The 19,894-nt window shown below is 37.6% G+C and overlaps 1 protein-coding gene across 1 annotated transcript in view; it reads right to left on the bottom strand.

The window, feature by feature from the left end:
- Positions 1 to 19,894, bottom strand: part of LOC150087475 (uncharacterized) — a 77,139-nt gene that overhangs the window by 34,546 nt on the left and 22,699 nt on the right. The window lies entirely within an intron of this gene.

Raw genomic sequence — 19,894 nt, 5'->3', positions numbered from 1 at the left:
ATTATTAGTGGCATCTCCTACTCATTGAATTCCTATGTTATCATGCAGTGGGCTTTCATATCAAAATAACATCATGATACCTCTCTAAACTTTTGTTCTCAATAACCCTGAAAATTTTATTAAGCAATTAAAATATTAAAATTGCGTATTGACATTTTATTATAATTTCATACCTGCCAACTTTCAAAAACCAAAAAACAGAAGACTTTCAATACAGATCTGGTTTTAGCAAGAATGCATCAGAAGAACTGCGTCCTGATATGTCTGAATGGCATTCCCAGACTTTTCCTCCAAATTAATGCATCATAATGTTGCAATGGATAAATTATGTATGTTATCAGGAAATGAATAAACTGTATTTTAAAGTTTTTAGCTTTGTTTATTGTTCTTTTTGTTAGTATTGACTATTCAGAATCTTTACATTTTATGACCTAACTATAGTGGAATGTCAATTTACATGAATGCAATCACATCACTCAACAATATTAAAGTAACCTTATCTTTCATAAATTATTTTAAAAAGATGAAACATATTTAAAATAGCCTAACTTTCTTTTAATAACAATACATAATACAGAATAAGCTATCCAATAATAATTAACCATGGTGTGCTAATCTCAATCTGAGTCTTTGTTACTACTGAAAAAAAAAAGATTAAGGTATTAAAAGTTAAATACTTATTTAAAAAATCAAATACGTAAACATATCTGTTGAAACAAATTATACACAAAGTTCATATTTTTTTTTTTCCCACTTAATGTTGTGATGTGGAGCACTTTATAATAGTAGTAGGTAGTAACAGTAGCAGCAGCAATAAACTTTTTAAAAAAACCAGCACTAAAAGTCAGTTCATAGCAAAGATCCAATTTTATGCATTTTAAAACCAAAACAGACTAAAGTTTTGATATAGATGATCTGAATTCTTTTGTTCTTTCTGATATGGCCAAAACATGTTTGTATTTAGCAATGCTTCTAGGAATAAAAAGGAGTAAGAAGGATGACCAGTATAAGTTTAGATGTTCTATCAAACTTAAAACTTCATCCATTCACCAAAATTTCCATCCACTACTAACTTAGCCCATTTTGCAACATCATTCTCTATTGTGTTAACTACTGATATATCACCCATCTGAAGATTTTCATATTGCTTGAATGTCATTCATGGCCAATGTCTTGTTTTATCATATAACTGTGTTACTTTTTCCCCCCTTCAAGAGTATTTATTAATTTATGTGTCTAGTTACCAATCACCAAATTACCATTCACTTTTTGGTTATTAATGGCATGACAATGTGCTTCAAGCAATGCCTACTTTTAACAGCACTGGGCTTCGCAAATCCTGAGAACAGCTCTCTCAGCAATTATTAAGGGACATTTTAAATTGTAAATCTGTGGAAATGCTGTTTGAGGAATTACTTCAGTTTATCAAAGGTATATTAAATAGAAATATGCAAAATTCTTTGTTTGAATTAGAAGAAATGTAAACATATTTTATTCATGATGTAGAAAAGGATTTTAATTTTTCAAAACTAATTATTCCTTATTTAATTATATAATGGCAATTCTTTTTCTGCTGAAACTATATTCATGGCCAGAATCTAATTTCTTCCTTTTTTTAATTCATTGTACCTCTTTCACCTTGTATCTCTTTTCCAGAGTGTTGGACTATGATGTGTTTTGTTTACACTTCGCAATTTAGTATAAATTCAGACAGACGCAGATGAAAGTTTGAGCAATCACCTTAAAAAACTAAACAATGGTTATCACTGGTAAACCAGTCTTGACAACCATATGCCAAGTGACATTCATCTGGTGGAAAAACATTTAGTATCTTGGTCTCTTTGCTATGAGAATTTTTGAAATTTCTTTTTATTTTAGCACTTCCCTCCAAGAAATGGAATGCATCTGCAAAAAATGTCACCCATTTTAACTGGAAAAATTATTGCAACATTTTGGGCAGCTAAATGGATTACAGAAACAGCCTATAATAATCAGTCCTCACTGCTGTTCTCTAAGACTGCTGCAATTCCATTCTTTGGCCTATCATAAAGGCAACATTGTCAGCACAGAATTCCATGCAGTGTTCAACTAGTATCTTTTAGTGTTTAAATTTTGAAAGCATTGAATTCCCTATATTTTTTACAGTAGAATCATCTTCCAAGACAGGGAAAGAATACTTTCTGTCCCTAACTTGAATAGAATTGCAACTATTCTACCGAATTGTTGCAGTTCTCTGTATTTTCTTTATTGTTATTGAACATTAAATCTTAGCATCTGTATTTTGTTATAACAAATACAGATGCTACGATTTATGGCATTTTACCTATGCCATTTCACTCAAAATATCTCCTGATTTTGGTCTGCACAAATCATAGCTTTCAGCATTTTCTGATTTGGGAAATAATTTTCTGAATAATGCAGTAGCATGATCTGCTGCATCTAGGAAGATTACATTCTACCAAAAATGCAATAAAAAGACACTGCCTATATAATATCCCAATCAGAATTTCCATTTTCAACAAAAAAAATTTATGTATTTTCATTTCCTTCTTGACAATAGATGCCATGAATGATTTTATGCCCTTAATAGGGTATGTAATATCACTTTTCCTGCTATGTGATATATTAATGTCACATTGGCACTAAATGCAAACCTGCTTCCTTTTTCAGACTTCAGAATAGAGGAAATATTTGACTTCAGAATAGAACAGAGGAAATTTCCTAATCTATTTGGAAATTTCTGATTTCAGAAAAGAATAGAGGAACATACCAGTATACATGTCTCCCTAAATTCTTGAAAATAATACTTGCTTTTCTCACCTGCCATTATTGTTCATATTTGAAGTAACCATAACTTTTCAAATTAAATTTTGACTAGTATGTGCTAGACTACACTTATTTCATAATCATGTAAAGTGCTGACAATAATGAACACTAAAGAGACAGTGTCAAATGGCAGGGCATTACACAATGAAGAATACTTTGAATGAAAAAGAAATAGCACTTTCTCCACATATGAAAATAAAAATTTTTTTTTTTATTCCTGTGTAAATGCCTAAATATTCCTATAGAACATCATATGCCACTAATTAGCATTAGTAGAGGCATATGATGCAAGAAAGCAAGCTTATGGCAGCATCAGCCAAAAAAAAAAAAAAAAAACCACTCCCATTTCACCCCTCTGTTCGTTTGAAATACCTGTCCAGCTGAGCCTTAAATTTACTTACGCTATCAACTTCCACAATGAGGGATGGAAGTCTGTTCCACCAACCAACTACCTGCTGGCTAAAGGCAAATTTCCGCACATCTATCCTACATCTGTCTTTACTCAATTTGAATTTATGCCCTCTCAGGTGATTATTCTGAACAATAGAAAGAATCCCATCAGCACTGAGCATGCTCAAACCATTCAAAGCTTTATACACCTCTATAAGATCACCTCGCCGGTGCCTAGTCGCCAGACACTGTAATTTGCAAAACTTAAGCCTTTCTTCGTAAGAGCTTTGTAATGTCAAGAAACAAGAGTAAACACATAGTTATACCAGTATATGGTTGCTATACTTAGGCTAAACATGAACAGAACCACCTAATGTTGGCTTTTAAGTACTGTTGAATGTCAATGCTGTGGAGCTTGGTTACCCTTGGGGGGGGGGGTTAACTTAACTGTAATACTCATTATTGTTTTGTTTTAAAAAATTATCAAAAAAAAAAAGCATAATTAATGGAGCAATATGTTACACACTTTCTAATAAAACGACTTTCCAAAATGTTTAATTATTTTTTTATATGCTTTGGAATGTGACTGTTCATTTTTTTAGATAATATAGTGTCATTTTCTTTTTACACAAAATATATATAACTATGGCTATCCTAATAAAATATAATTTGTTTTAACCATGTTTTTCAATTATCTGGGTTACAGCTGTCCCCAGTTACCACAGATAATCAGTACTGTAGTATATTTTTAAATATATTGATACTAATGTATTCTTTTGCATCATCAAATATATTGTTTAATATGGTTAAATTCAGTAGGTCTTTAATTGAAAAAAAAAAAAAGAAGTAACATATTTGTCTATTCAAAATATAAAAACTTGATAAAGAAATGGAAGAAAACTAAACTTATTGGAAAACTGCAAGGCACACCATATTATCGAAAATCTCATGACTAAATTGGAAGAGTTGTATCACCAATTAATCACCAATCCAAAATCTATGATTAGCTATGATAAGAAAGCATTATATAATCACTAACAGAAATAAGTGATGAGAGATATTGGCATAAAACTACTCAATAATTCACTGATAGGTTAGTCATTCAAGAGTATGAGTCTGCATGAATTATAAGTAGTGAGTCAATTTGTCCTTGAATTGAATTCAAACTAATAATTTACTCAGAGTACAAATTAATATCAATTCCTATAAAGTATAGTTCTACACTAAATTTATAATTCAGGAGATTGTAATAGGAGAGACCATTTCCATAGGGAATCTAAAATACCATAATAATATTAGTCTAGAACAGGGGAGTCAGCAACCTTTTTCCTTGTGAGTGGCATTTTTTTTTTCTGATTTGTTCTTTACAGCTATAAAAGCCTTCACACATGCCATTTGGATAGGTGTAAAGTAAAAGTAAAGTGCAGCCATTATCAACCCACTGCAGGATGGAAGCCTCCTCAACAATTCATGCTGAGGGAAATGGACCATAATCTGCCACGCTGGTCCAGTGCGGGTTGGCAGATCGAACGTATTCAGCAGTCAGGGGCTTGAACCCCAGTCTACTCAAAGAGCGTTGCTACTGCACTCCCACTCCTGCCCACTCGGCTACACACAACTAAGCAAAATGAATAAGTATATCACAGATGTTCTTCAGAAAACTAGGGTTGCCATGCCAGGCCTAGAATCTTGGAGGGAGATATTTCAGATACCCGCTTCAAAGATATTTGATATTTAAATTACTCACTTCACCTTTTGACCTCCCCCCTTTGTGAACAGAGTAAAAAGTCACATCACCAATCCATAGAATCCTCCAACGAATCCAAGGATGCTCTCATAATTATGGATAAAATAATTATGGTTTGCTCATCTCTTTTACTGCTTCAATTAATATAAGTAGTAGATCCCATCAAATGCAGGGATTTACTTTTAGCTTTAATAGTTTCTCTTCCACTTTCTTCTCAGTTATCACAAAATCATTTAGCTTGCAGTTAGATATGATCTAAATGAGGCAGTGTTAGGTGAATCTAAACTGTTAGTTTGGGAAGATACATACTAATAGATTAACAATAGCCACAAATAGAGATGAAAGTGATTCTTGCACTGCTTCTACAGGAACATGCAGCAGCCAAGAAAACAAGTATCGGAGATTTCAAGGCCTGCTGTGGGTCACCTTGGAACAAGGAAATACATGGGTGTTAGGGTAATTAAGTGTAAGAACAGGTGCATGTATACTTGTATGTAAACTAATGCTAGGAGCATAGTAAATAAATTTGATGAATTTTAAGTGCTGGCAAACTCATCAAATGCAGACATTGTGGGAATATCAGAGATGTGGTGTCACTCAAATATAAAGAATGCAGAATTTGAATATGGGGAGTACAAGGTATACAGAAAGGCCAGACAGGACAGGACAGGGAAGGGGTTATGCTCTTAGTTAAGAAGCACATAACATCTAAGACAGTGCATCTAGTTGACATGGGTGGCCAGTGCAATGTCGAGTCAGTTTGGTGTGACATAAGTACTGGGAAAACAAAAATGAGAGTAGGAGTGTGTTATAGGCCTAATGACTGTGACGAGTACAATTAACAACTATACAGAGAAATATAGTGGGCCAGTAAATTAGAATGTCTGATAATGGGATATTTTAACTTTACTTTCCAGATATTTATTGGGACTTGTTGGTCACTGAGAGACTAACAAGAGTTTTGTGGGTTTACTGGATGATTGTTTTCTACAGCAGCATGTTAGAGAGGCAAAAAAAGAAAGCAACATTCTTGATCTGATTAAAAGCAGTGCCTCTTCATGCATTAAGAATCTGCAAATAAAAGAACCACTAGGTGGTAGTGATCCCAATGTACTGATGCAGTATTTACTTCAAGATTAGAAAATAAATGCACAAAGGCATAATTCCTTATGGGTTTAAGTAATTAACTATATAATATCGGTGTAAATACACCATAGTTAACCCATAAATTTGAACTAGGTATGTAGTGTAATAGGTATCATTTTAATTGTATCTCATATTGTGGTTGCCTTCACAACGAGATAGCTACTATTGCATTACTTCAAATAAATAACGCTTCTCTAGTAGAGAAGACTGCTGTTATTTATTTTCAGCGGATACCACCAACCAGATGATCGTTTCGAAGCTAGTGTGAATTTAATGTGAAAAAAACCCATTGGACCAGATCTATTAAATCAAACAAATGAATTATAAAATCCAAACCTAAATCATGAAAAATCTTAATTCAGACGATCATTTCAAAGCTATTTGTGAATTTAATTTGAAAAATAACCCATTGGACCAGGTCTATTAAACCAAACAAATGAGTTATAAAATTTAAACCTATATCATGGAACTGTTTTGATGACAGCCTAAGAGATCTACATTTTTATCAAGAAAATTAAATTTTGTAATAAATGAAAAAAAACCCAGGTGCTTTCCCCCCCCCCTCCAAATAACTAAAACCAGTACTTAAGATGAACCTCATCTCCAACCAAACTGCACAGAAGAGGTGGCTCTCCCCACCTTTTCAGAAACTTATCAGACCCTAAACGCCATTTTTCCAACTGTAAAAACCTTTGCATGGAAGCAGACATCGTTTGTTTCAAGTCTCAAAGAGATCCCCTAAAGGTCCCAAACCTTTTCCGTTTTCGAAGCTTCCACACGATGTGAACATTTTTTCTTGCCCAAGGGATGATTGAATTGCAAGTAAACTACCTCCTCCAGTGTGAACTGTCTTATCCTCAAAAATCTATAAATTCTCTTCCAAACTTCCTGCGCGAATCGACAGTAATAAAATAAATGGTACACTGTTTCAGTTTCAGTTCAAAATTGGCATAATCTGTTGCCTGTCTGACTAAATCTATACGTGATATTGTTCACTGGTATGTTTCTGTAACCAACCCTCCATGAAAAATCAATATGTGATGGGTAGTTTCCGCCAATTTATTGTCAGGGAAACGGGGAACATGCTTTGTAAAAAGGATAGGTGGAACAGGACCAGGGCATGTCTGCCAGGGGCAAAGGTTGATGACGTTGTAGAGCGAATATCATCTTTTAAGGGCACAAAAGGTGATATAGTTGTACACGTTGGCACTAATGATATTAAGAGTAGGAGACTGGCAGAATTACTTAACAAGTACAGGTCACTGTTGAACAAAAGCCGAGAATTAGGGTTGAATTTGAAAGTGTCTGCAATTCTGCCCAGACACGATAGGAGGGAGTATATGATGAGAGCCTTGTCGATCAATTCGGCCCTGGAAAGATTGTGCAAGGCTCAAGGGGTAGAATTTTTTTCAGCCTGGACTGTACTTGTTAACAGGAGAGATTGCTTCTACAGGGATGGGATACACTTAAATAGAAAGGGTGCAAGAATATTTGCTGATGCTATCGAGGCAGTGTTAGGTGGGTCGGAAAACTGCTAGCTTGGGGAGAGACAAAGACCAATAGATTGACAGTAGCCACTGGCAGAGGTGAAAGAGATTCTTACACTGCTTCTATTAGAATGAGCAGAAGCCTGAAAAACAAGATGCATGATATTTCAGAGACTGCTGGGAGCCATTGCGGTACAAGTAAACACATGGGTTGTGTCAGGGTAGCTAAGAATAGAAACAGGTGCAGGTATACTTGCGTGTACACCAATGCTAGGAGTTTAGTAAATAAATTTGATGAATTTGAAGTATTGCTCAAAACATCAAAGGCAGATATTGTTGGGATATCAGAGACATGGTGTCACACAGATATAAGGGATGCAGAACTGGAATTTGGGGAGTACAACGTCTACAGAAAGGATAGACAGGATAGGAAGGGGGGAGGGGTTATGCTATTAGTTAAGAAACACATAAAAACCAAGGAAGTGAAGCCAGTCGACATCGCTGGACAGTGCAGTGTTGAGTCAGTTTGGTGTGACATAAGCATTGGGAGATCAAAATTGAGAGTAGGAGTGTGCTATAGGCCTAATGACTCTGATGAGTATAATAAGAAACTGTACAGAGAAATAGAGTGGGCCAGTAAATCAGAGAGTCTTATAATGGGAGATTTTAATTTCCCAGATATTGAGTGGAATTTGGGGGCTGGTCACTCACACACTAGCAGGGCTTTTGTGGATTTATTGGATGATTGTTTTCTACATCAGCATGTTCGGGAGGCAAATAGAGGGAGTAATACTCTTGATTTGATTATCAGCAGTGATTCTTCATGCATTAAGAATCTGCAGATAAATGAACCATTAGGTGGCAGTGATCACAGTGTGCTGAAGTGGGATTTACTCAAAGAGGTAACTACCATTAGGGGTAAAGGGAAGGGTTATTGCTTCCGTAAAGGCGACTACGATGGACTGAGACAGTATTTAAATTCTATACAGTGGGACCAACTGATGATGTTACCAACAGCAAATTCAAAATGGGAAGCATTCAAAGAATTAATCTTGGAAGCTACTAGGCTTTACATACCAACTAAGAAATATTGTTCAAGGTTTAGGCCAAAATGGATGTCAGATGAACTAATGAGGCATATGGCAGAGAAGAAAAATGCATGGAATATACTTACAAATTAACACATGACACAGAAGCCTATGATAGATACAAGTTGATATGCAACCAAGTTACAAAGGAGGTTAGGCAGGCGAAGGCAGATTACGAGAAATCCTTGGCAAGGGATGCAAAGAAAAACAGCAAAGAGTTCTTTACTTATGTAAACTCTAGAAGGAAGGGGATGAATCAGATTGGTCTACTTGATATTGATGGGTCAACTTTTGATAACCCTGCTCAGGTAGCTAACAAACTAAATGAATATTTTGCATCGACATTCACACATGAGGAGTTATTCAGCGAGGGGAATGCCAGAGGTGTATTCAACTCTAGCAGTAAGCTACAGAATCTTGAAATAACTGGGAGTAAAGTGGAGGAGAAACTGTTGAAGATAAACACAAGAAAGGCACCCGGGGTGGATGGGATCTATCCAGTTATATTAAAGGAGGCAGCAAAGGAAGTAAGCAAACCCTTAGCCATAATTATGAGAGCTTCCTTGGACTCAGGGGAGGTACCCATTGACTGGAAATGTGCAAATGTGACCCCAATTCACAAAGGAGGATCAAAGGCTGACACAAGTAATTACAGACCTGTGAGTTTAATTTCTGTTCCAGGAAAATTAATGGAGGCACTGGTTAAAGAAGCACTGCAGGATCATTTAGACAAGACTTCAGTTATAGCTCGGACACAGCATGGTTTTGTTAAGGGGAAGTCTTGCCTGACCAATTTGATTGGATATTATGATGCAGTCACAAAAGAACTGGATGCAGGGAATAGCTTTGATATTATATACTTGGATCTTAGAAAGGCTTTTGATACTGTTGCACATGGAAGACTGCTACACAAATTGGAGCAGTGTAACATTGGAGGCAAATTGCTGCTATGGATAAAGGGGTGGTTGAGGGGAAGAAGACAGAGAGTGGTAATCAATGGACACTGCTGATCGTGGACTGATGTTATTAGTGGAGTCCCTCAGGGCTCAGTGTTGGGTCCATTATTGTTTTCTGTATTTATAAATGATATTGATGATGGTATATCGGGCTTAATGTCCAAGTTTGCAGACGATACAAAGGTTGGCAGGGTTGTCAAGGACACTACTGACACTATGCTGCTGCAACAGGATCTGGAAAGGTTGAGCAGATGGGCTGAGAGGTGGCAAATGAAGTTTAACATTGACAAATGTAAAGTACTACACATGGGAAACAGCAACCCCAGAGCAACGTATCAACTCTGTGGTACTACACTGACAGTGGTAGAGAATGAAAGGGACTTGGGGGTGGTTGTGCAGGCAGATATGAAGTTCTCTGAGCAGTGCAGATGGGCTGCAAGAGTAGCTCATGGAGTATTGTCAATGATATACAGGAATTTTTCCAGCAGGGATAAGGAGGTGATTATTCCCTTGTATAAGGCACTGGTCAGGCCACACCTAGAGTACTGTATACAGGTCTGGAGGCCTCATTTCAAGAAGGATGTAGAGCTGCTGGAACGAGTACAGAGAAGGACAACAAGATTAGTGAATGGAACAAAGGGGTGCTCTTACGAAGAAAGGCTTAAGTTTTGCAAATTACAGTGTCTGGAGACTAGGCACCAGCGAGGTGATCTGATAGAGGTGTATAAAGCCTTGAATGGTTTGAGCATGCTCAATGCTGATGGGATTCTTCCTCTGGCTCAGAATAATCACCTGAGAGGGCATAAATTCAAATTGAGGAAAGACAGATGTAGGATAGACGTGCAGAAATTTGCCTTTAGCCAGCGGATGGTTGGTTGGTGGAAGAGACTTCCATCCCTTGTAGTGGAGGTTGATAGCCTAAATAAGTTTAAGGCTCAGCTGGACAGGTATTTTGAATGAACAGAGGGGTGAAGTGGAAGTGGGTTTTTTTTTTTTTTTTTTTTGGCTGATGCTGCATAAGCTTGCTTTCTTGCATCAAATGCCTCTACTAATGCTAATGCTAAATGCTAATTTTTAGATTTTTAAAAAACAACTGTGCATTATGGTTTCTTAAATTTGGCTTTTCTGGATTTTCTGAGTTAAACAGTGCGCAGTAGAGTCGTTTTAAACCACCCTTAAAAGGATCTATATCTTTCTCCCTTAACTGCGTGCACATATCCCGAATTTTTTTGTAATATATAGGAATTGTCTCTGCTTTTAGCCCTAGATAATTGCCGCCTTTAATTAAGGCTGTATTAAATCTCATAAAATAGTTTATCAGTACCGCTACTAAATGGTTAGATTGCACCATATTAGCCACATCCAGCAGTCTCTTACAGCTACACTTCAAATTAATTTTTGGAATACTTATTCCCCCATCTTCCCACGGTAAAAATAAAAATTTCTGCGCTTTCTCTTGCCATTTTCCTCCCCATAGAAACTGAAATGTTGGAACGTAAAATCGTCTCATTGTCCTAGCTGTGATTCCTGTTATAAACACCGTGTATAAGATTATAGGAAGAATTACGGTTCTAACAATGATGGATTTGTTCTCAAAAGAAAATTGTCCCACTTCCCACTCTTTTAAACTTTACCGTATTTTAGTGGTGAGCCCTCCTACAGGTAGCATGGGACTCTCTCTAAACGGAACTCCCAATATTTGAATCGATTTATCCGACTCCACTTCTCGTTGTGGTAAAGGCCGATGTACCCATTTCCCTAACAATTTGATCCTAGTTTTATCTTCGTTTATGTTTACCCCAACTTCTTACCAAAAGAAGTAACGAGTGACAAAAATTCTTCCACCGCATAACTCGTAGTGAGAGTGGCGGTAACATCATCCACATACACTATACATTTACACTGCTCTGCCGGCTTTGGCAACGGTATCCCCTGAATGGCCTCAGTTCTGTCTATTCTTCCCAGTAGTGGTTCTAGTGCTAACGTAAATAACAAAGGACTAAGCGGACATCCTTGTTTTACTCCCCTATCAATTTTAATGTTTTTCGAAATTTCTCCATTTACCAAAAGTCATGTGCTACTACGTGTATATAGATTTCTCAGAACTGTAAACAACTGAGATCCTATGTTCATATTTTTAATTATAGAGAAAAGGTAGCCGTGGTCAATTCTATCGAAAGCCTTTTCTAGGTCGATTGCTACTAACGCTAAATTGTAACTCTTTCATTTCCGATATTCTAATATATCTTTTAATAGCCAAAGGTTATATTCTATCCGCCTCCCTGGTATACCGTAGCACTGTGTGCTTCTAACTACCTGGGTTACGTCGCGTTTTAACTTAGCTGTCAAAATCTTTGCAAATATTTTGTAGTCACAATTAGCCAACGTAATAGGTCTCCAGTTACCAATTTTCGTTAAATCCCGTCCATGCATCGGAATGAAAGTAGTATAGGCATTTAAAAAGCCTTCAGGTACAGCCTCTTCCTGAAAAAATTTGTTAAAGACGGCCAGAAGAATAGGCGCTAACAAGTTCCAAAATTTCTTATAAAATTCAACCCCCAAACCATCCGGTCCCGGCACGCGTCGTAATTTACATGATTTTAGAGCCACAGTTAGATCCCCCATAATTATTTCCCTGTCCTGTAATGCTTTTTGCTCGGGTGTGAATTGTCCAATCGTCCAAATGGAGTTCTCTCTCTCTTTTTTCTGCAAAGCAAGCTCTTTTTCGTAGTAATTTACAAAACTATTCATAATAGTTAGCGCTGTTGAATGTGTGTTGTCATCGTCTTTAATTTCCTGAACCGTTTTGGCTAAATTATTTAGCCTTAGTCTTCTTTGGTAAAACGCAGCTGAAGGACTATCAGCCTCCCTAAATTTCAGCTGTATTTTTCGTACCTTTTCTTTCTCTTCTTCCAATATTATACCGTCAATAATCGCTTGTACGTCTGCTATTGCCTTTTCATCTTCACACCGTTGGTAAATTCTTTTTTCTTGTAAGAGATCTTTTAGTCTATTTCTGCGTTGTTCGTTTCTTTCCTTAATTTTTGAGTAATAAAATGATTTAGCACTTTTTTTAATTTTCGTCCACATTTCCCACTCATTTCCACCTTTCTCTACTATCTTTTTAATAACTGTTGTAAAGTCCCAATCCTCTCTCTCTCTCTCTCCAGAACTGCTGGGTTGAGCTTCCAATAGCCTTTTCCCAGACTAACATTCGTAAATAAATCTCCCTTCCACATTACTGCCATATCATCTGAAACCTGTCGACCTCCCGCAAATTTAACATGCTGTATCATTGTTATCTTATCCTTCAACTGACTCGTTGCATAAGTGCAATCTATCCTAGTTCCTATATTATTGGCTATTCTGGTGGCCGCTCGTTTCCCCGGATTTTTTTCCCTCCAGACATCTACCAAGTCCCGTTTAGTACAAACCTCGATTAATTCACGAACCCCCCCCGTACCATGATGCGGGGTACCCCCAGAATTTTGTCCATAATGGGGTCAGGAACGCAGTTCCAGTCCCCTGCCATTACAACCCACTGCACCCCCCTCATTTAGTTGCCCAGTCCCTGAAACAGAGTTTTCCATTCTAAAGTGGAATTTGGACTATAGACACAGATTAGTCTAATTGCATGCCCCCCATAACTCCAATCCACTGCCACAACCCGACCTTCTGTATCCCTACCAACCAGTCGTACAGTCCCTAAAATTGGAGGAACCACTACTATTCCCACCCCTGCAGATCGATTTGTCCCAAAGCTCTAAAATCCTAACAACCGGTATCTGTTTTGAAACTGCTGGATGTCTGCTTGTAGACATCCAGCAGAGTGAAGTGGGTTTGCGAAGTGGGTTTCTTGTAGAAACCAAATCTTCACCCCCATCTTCATCATAATTTGCCATATCATCCTTTGTTTGTTAACCGCGCGCCTCCGTAGCCAGGTGGGAAGGAGCAGCAGTGCATAGCACACGCTTCTTGATTAGACCGGGGTTCGAGCCCGTCACCACCAAATACGGAGAATGCGGAAAGGTCAGGGAATGACCACCGCATATCCCGGAGCAATATGGCCTTAGTTGCTAATGCTCCTAAAAACCAAATAACAAACAAACTTGTTAACCGCTCTCAGACCCTGTATATTTAACGACATAAATGTTATTCCGGACATTATGAGCAGAACTTTACTAGAACTTCTGCTAAGATATTCCTATGTTCAGCATTTAACTTTAATTTGTTATTGGGGAGCAACACAGTGAGATCTCCAACATTCTTGTTTCTAATATTGGAAATAACGAAATCTCCCCAAGCGAACTATATATTTACTACTTCACCCTCCTCGTTTTCATTCCAAAGAAAAATCGATTCTCCTCGAGTTTTAACAATTTCCGCCACGCTTTGCCTATATTCCCTGTATTCTTTTGTTACTGGATGCAAAAAATAATTTTGATATCTTATATTTGGATTTCAGGAAAGCTTTTGACACTGTTGTGCATGGAAGACTATTGTACAAATTAGAGTAGAATGGTATTAAGGATATGTTGCTACAATGGATAAAAGGATGGTTAAGTGGGAGAAGACAGAGGGTAATCAATGGGTGCTTCTCTTCGTGGACTAATGTTATTAGTGGAGTCCCACAGGGTTCAGTGTTAGGTCCACTGTTGTTTTGTATATTTATCAATGATATTGATGAAGGTATATCAGGCTTAATGTGGAAGTTTGCAGATGATACAAAGGTTGGCAGGGTTGTTAATGACAGTAATGGCAGTGTGCTACTGCAACAGGATCTAGATAATTTGGGCAGATGGGCTAAGAAGTGGCAACTGAAGTTTAACCTTGACAAATGCAAAGTACTGCATATGGGTAGAAGTAACCCCAGAGAAACGTACCAACTGTGTGGTACTACGCTTAAGGTGGTAGAAAATGAAAAAGACCTGGGAGTAATTGTGCAGTCAGATATGAAGTTTTCTGAGCAATGCAGACAGGCTGCCAGGGCAGGTCATGGGGTTTTGTCAATGATATATAGGAATTTTGCTAGCAGGGAGAAGGAGGTGATTGTCCCTCTGTATAAGGCAATGGTCAGGCCACGCCTTGAGTACTGCGTACAGGTCTGGAGGCCTCATTTTAGGAAGGATGCAGATTTACTTGAGCGTGTACAGAAAATAGCAACAAGATTGGTGAGGGGAATGAAGGGATCCTCTTACCAAGAGATGCTTAAGTTCTGCAAATTGCAGTGGCTAGAGACTAGGCACCTGCGCAGTGATCTGATTGAGGTGTATAAGGTCTTGAATGGGTTGAGCACGCTGAATTCTGATGGGATCCTTCAGATTACAAACCGAAGGGGGCATAAATTCAAATTAAGAAAAGACAGATGTAGAATAGATGTGCGGAAATTTGCCTTTAGCCAGCGGGTGGTTAATTGCTGGAACAAACTTCCATCTGTCGTTGTGGAAGTTGATAGGTTGAATAAATTTAAGGAGGAACTGGACAGGCATTTGGAGGGAATGGTGTGATTTTTTTATTTATTATTTTTTATTTTATTTTTTTTTTTAATTTTATTTTATTTATTTATTATTTTTTTTTTTTTGGCTGATGCTGCATAAGCTCATACAGTTGCTTTCTTGCATCACATGCTACTACTACTACTACTATGAGTAATAACAGACTTGTTATCTTATCTTAACTTCTGTTCTGAGAAAAATAATGGAGTTATTAGTTAAAGAAGTATCATCATCAGCCATTTTTAATCCAATGCAGGATGAAGGCCTCTCCAGAAACTTTCCAGTTCCTTCTGTTTTGTGCAATGGCCATCCACTTACCACCCACAAACTCATGAATTTCATCTGTTCATCTCCGTCATTGTCTTCCAGGTTTAGACACATGGATTAGGCAGATTGCTGCCTAATCCATGTGTTTCTTTTCTCATCTAACAGTCTGATTCCCAATATAATTCGTTCCATTCTTCGCTGTGTAGTTCTCAGCTTCTCTTCCATTCTATTAGTGAGTGCCCAAGTTTCACTTCCATAAGTCATGGTGGGAGTATACATTGGTTCATTATTTTACGTTTCAGACAAACTGGTATATTGCTCCTCAGTAGCATTAGCATTAGCAAAGGCACATGATGCAAGAAAGCAAGCTTATATAGCATCAGCCAAAAAAAAAAAAAAAAAAAAAAAAAACCACCCTTATTTCACCCGTCCACTCGCTCCAAATCTTTGTCAAGTTCTGCCTTGATTCTATTTAAGCTATCAACTTCTACAACGACAGACGGAACTTTGTTCCACCAATCAACCATCCGCTGGTTAAAGGCAAACTTTTGCACATCTATCCTACAACCGTCTTTCCTCAATTTGAATTTATGCCCTCTCTCTCTTTTTTTTTTTTTTTTTTTGTTAGTTGTTGGCGCATCGGCTTCTGTGGCCATAATGCACCTCCCAAAGTTTTTGCATTTTACTCAGATCCAAGCCCGAGGCGGGAATCGAACCTGCGACCTTTGGGTTGCCAGTTATGCTCTCTCAGGCGATTATTCTGAGCAAAAGGAAGAATCCCATCTGCATTGAGCATGCTCAAACCATTCACGGCTTTATACACCTCAATCAGTTCACCTCTCAGGTGCCTAGTCTCCAGACACTGTAATTTGCAAAACTTAAGCCTTTATTCATAAGAGCAACCCTTTGTTCCATTCAGTAATCTTGTTGACCTTCTCTGTACTCGTTCCAACAGCTCTACATCCTTCTTAAAATGAGGCCTCCAGACCTGTATACAGTACTCAATGTCTGACCTGACCATTGCCTTATACAAGGGGATAATCACCTCCTTATCCCTGCTAGAAAAATTCCTGTATATCATTAACAAGACACCATGAGCTACTCTTGCAGACAGTCTGCACTGCTCGGAAAACTTCATATCTGCCTGCACAATTACCCCCAGGTCCTTTTCATTCTCTATCACTGTCCGTGTGGTACCACAGAGTTGATACGTTACTCTGGGATTACTGCTTTCCATATGTAGTACTTTACATTTGTGAATGTTAAACTTCATTTGCCACCTCTCGGCCCATCTGCTCAACTTTTATAGATCCTGTTCCAGCAGTGTACTGCCATTAGTGTCATCAACAACCCTGCCAACCTTCGTATCATCTGTAAACTTGGACATTAAACCTGATATACCATCATCAATATCATTAATAAATACGGAAAACAACAATGGACCCAACTCTGAACTCTGAGGGACTCCACTAATAACATTAGTCTACAAAGAGCAGTGCCCATTGATTACCCCTCTCTGTCTTCTTCCACTCAACCATCCCATTATCCATAGCAGCAATTTGCCTCCAATGCCACAATGCTCCAATTTGTGCAGCAGTCTTCCATGTGCAACAGTATCAAAGTCTTTCTAAGATCCAAATATATGATATCATAATTATTCTTTGCATCCAGTTCTTTTGTGACCACACCATAGTATCCAATCAAATTGGTCAGACAAGACTTCTCCTTAACAAACCCATTGTGTGTCCATAATTGCCTGTGTCTCCCTTTGATCCTCCTTTGTGGATTGGGGTCACATTTGCACATCTCCAGTCTATGGGTACCTACCCTCAGTCCAGGGAAGCTCTCATAATTATGGCTAAGGGTTTGCTTACTTCCTTTGCCACCTCCTTTAATATAACTTGATAAATCCCATCCATCCCGGGTGCCTTTTTTATGTTTATCTTCAACAATTTCTCCTCCACTTTCCTCTCAGTTATAATAAAATCATCTAACTCACTGCCAGAGTTTAACTCACCACTGGAATTCCCCTCGCTGAATAACTCCTCATGTGTGAATGTCGATGCAGAATATTCATTTAGTTTGTTAGCTACCTGAGCAGGATCATCAACAGTTGAACCATCGAACCATCGATATCAAGTGAACCAATCTGATTCATCCCCTTCCTTCAAGAGTTTACATAAGTAAAGAACTCTTTGCTGTTTTTCTTTGCATCCTTTGCCAAAGATTTCTCGTAATCTGCCTTCGCCTGCCTAACCTCCTTTGTAACTTGGTATGACTATATTTCCCGAATGCTATCCATCCAAAATTTATTCTTCTCTTTGACTTCCAGCCATTTATCATTATTACTGCTAATGACTTGTCCCAGATAATTATACAACTCCACCTTTTCAATAACTGCTCCTTCAATCATTATATCGCTTTCTGTGGAATACTTGTTCATCATTACTTTTGTTTTAGCCATATTCATCTTTAGTCTAAAATCCTTACTAACTCTGCATAACTGATTAAGATTTTCCTCTAATTCTTTGGGATTATAGCTTATGACCACAATCTCATTTGCAAATCGTAAATGGTTTAGGTACTCTCCATTCACATTGACTCCTTTCTACGACCAGTCTAATATTCTGAAAGCTTCCTCAAGGGCAGCAGTAAACAACTTCGGAGATATTGTGTCTCCTTGTCGAATTCCTCTCTGAATTTGAAATTGGCTACTGTCTTTGTCTAGTCTAGTCTAGTCTAAGAAAGGAGGTAGCATTCTCATATATTTTCTTCAAAATCATAATATATGGGGTATCTATGCCTTGTCTTTCCAGTGCCCGAAACAGTGCCTTATGCTGTATGGAGTCAAATGCCTCTTCATAATCCACAAATGCCAAGCATAATTGTGTTTTATATTCATTTTCTTTCTCCATTAGCTGTGATATTACGTGAAGGTGACCATAATTGAAAATCCTGTCCTAAAGCCAGCTTGCTCTTTTGGTTGATTCTCATCAAGTATTCTTTCTAATCTGTTAGTACTGACCCTTGTGAACAACTTGTAGATGTGGGATAACAAGCTAACTGGTGTATAATTTCCAATTTCTGATTAATCTCCTTTCTTATGCAGCAAAACTATGATTGCAATATTCCACTCCTTAGGCATCACACCTTTTCTAATGCATTTTGTGAAGAGTCTTGCCAGTTTCTGTGTCATGTCTCTTCCTTCCAATTTGAACAATTCTATAGTAACTTCATCTTCCCCTGGGACTTTCTGATTCTTCATTTTCTTCAACGCATGTTCTACCTCATCAGGAAGGATATCGGGTATGTCATATATGTTAATAATTTGCAATCCATCTTCCCCAGTGCTGGCAGCATTACCCCACTCCTTGTATAATTCTCTGTAGTAGTCTTCTGCTATTTGAATTATGCCTTCTCTTCTATTTATAAGTACACCGTCGCTATTCTTCAGTTTCTGCTCATGGCTGCTGATTTAAGCCCTTTGTTTTGCCTTAATGCTTGTTGTACTTTTCTTGTGTTAAATCGTTTTATGTCCTCTCTGAGTCTCAGTCTAATGGTTTTGCATAACTCAGTATACTCAATTTTCTCCTTGTTAGTGTTTATGTTGCTCTTGATTTGTCAGCTTCGGTTCATCATGACAAGTGTTTATTGACTAAATTTTTCTTCTTTGGATTTCTTTTTACCTATAGGTTTTTTGGGCTTTATCACATTCAGAAAGTTGTAATATTCTTTGTTGATATCTTGGTCCTGAGCAGTCTGGAGAAGCTCAAATTTGTTCTTAAGTTCCAGTGCATACTGCTTTTTCTCATCTCTGTTATCTCAAAGACCTTCGTATTATTTACTGAAGTCAGTTTTTTCCTTTCTTTTCCTACATCTATATCCAGTGTGCATTTTACCATTCTGTGATCACTTTCAACATTTACCTTGTTCAGGATGGTAACATCATTCACGATATATCTTCTGTTAGTGAGGATGAAGTCGAGTTAATTAGTTGTTTATCCATTTGGGCTCTTCCATGTCCACTTTCTGTTCACCCTGTTTTTTGAAAAAAGTGTTCATTACTGACATTCCTCGAGATTCTGTAAATTCCACAAGTCTTTCACCTCTTTCATTTCTTTCACCAATTCCAAAATTTTCTCTAATTCGCCTTTCCGTGCTGTTTTGTCTCTTTCCAACTTTAGCATTGAAGTCCCCCATAATGATAGAGTAGTGGGTGTTCTGCTCATCTAGAAGACTCTCAATTTCGGTGTACTTTTCGTCTACCTCTCTATCATCATGGCTCGATGTTGGTGCAGATATCTGCTGTACACCAATAGAAACAGTGAAAGGAGTGAAGGTGGAGTTAGCTTTCTGATCCATAAAGATATAAAAAACAACATTTTGGAATTCAAAAGTACATCACCAAGGGTGTCAAGACTACTACTCAGGATTTCTAAGAGGTACAAGCTAAAGGTTATTAAATCATTATAACCTTTAGCTAAAGGTTATA

Source organism: Mastigoproctus giganteus, chromosome 4, assembly GCF_048544385.1.
Source record: "Mastigoproctus giganteus isolate SK-2022 chromosome 4, ASM4854438v1, whole genome shotgun sequence".
NCBI lineage: Eukaryota > Metazoa > Arthropoda > Arachnida > Uropygi > Thelyphonidae > Mastigoproctus > Mastigoproctus giganteus.
Note: the sequence above shows the minus strand (reverse complement) of the source record. Positions and strands in the feature narration are given on the sequence as shown.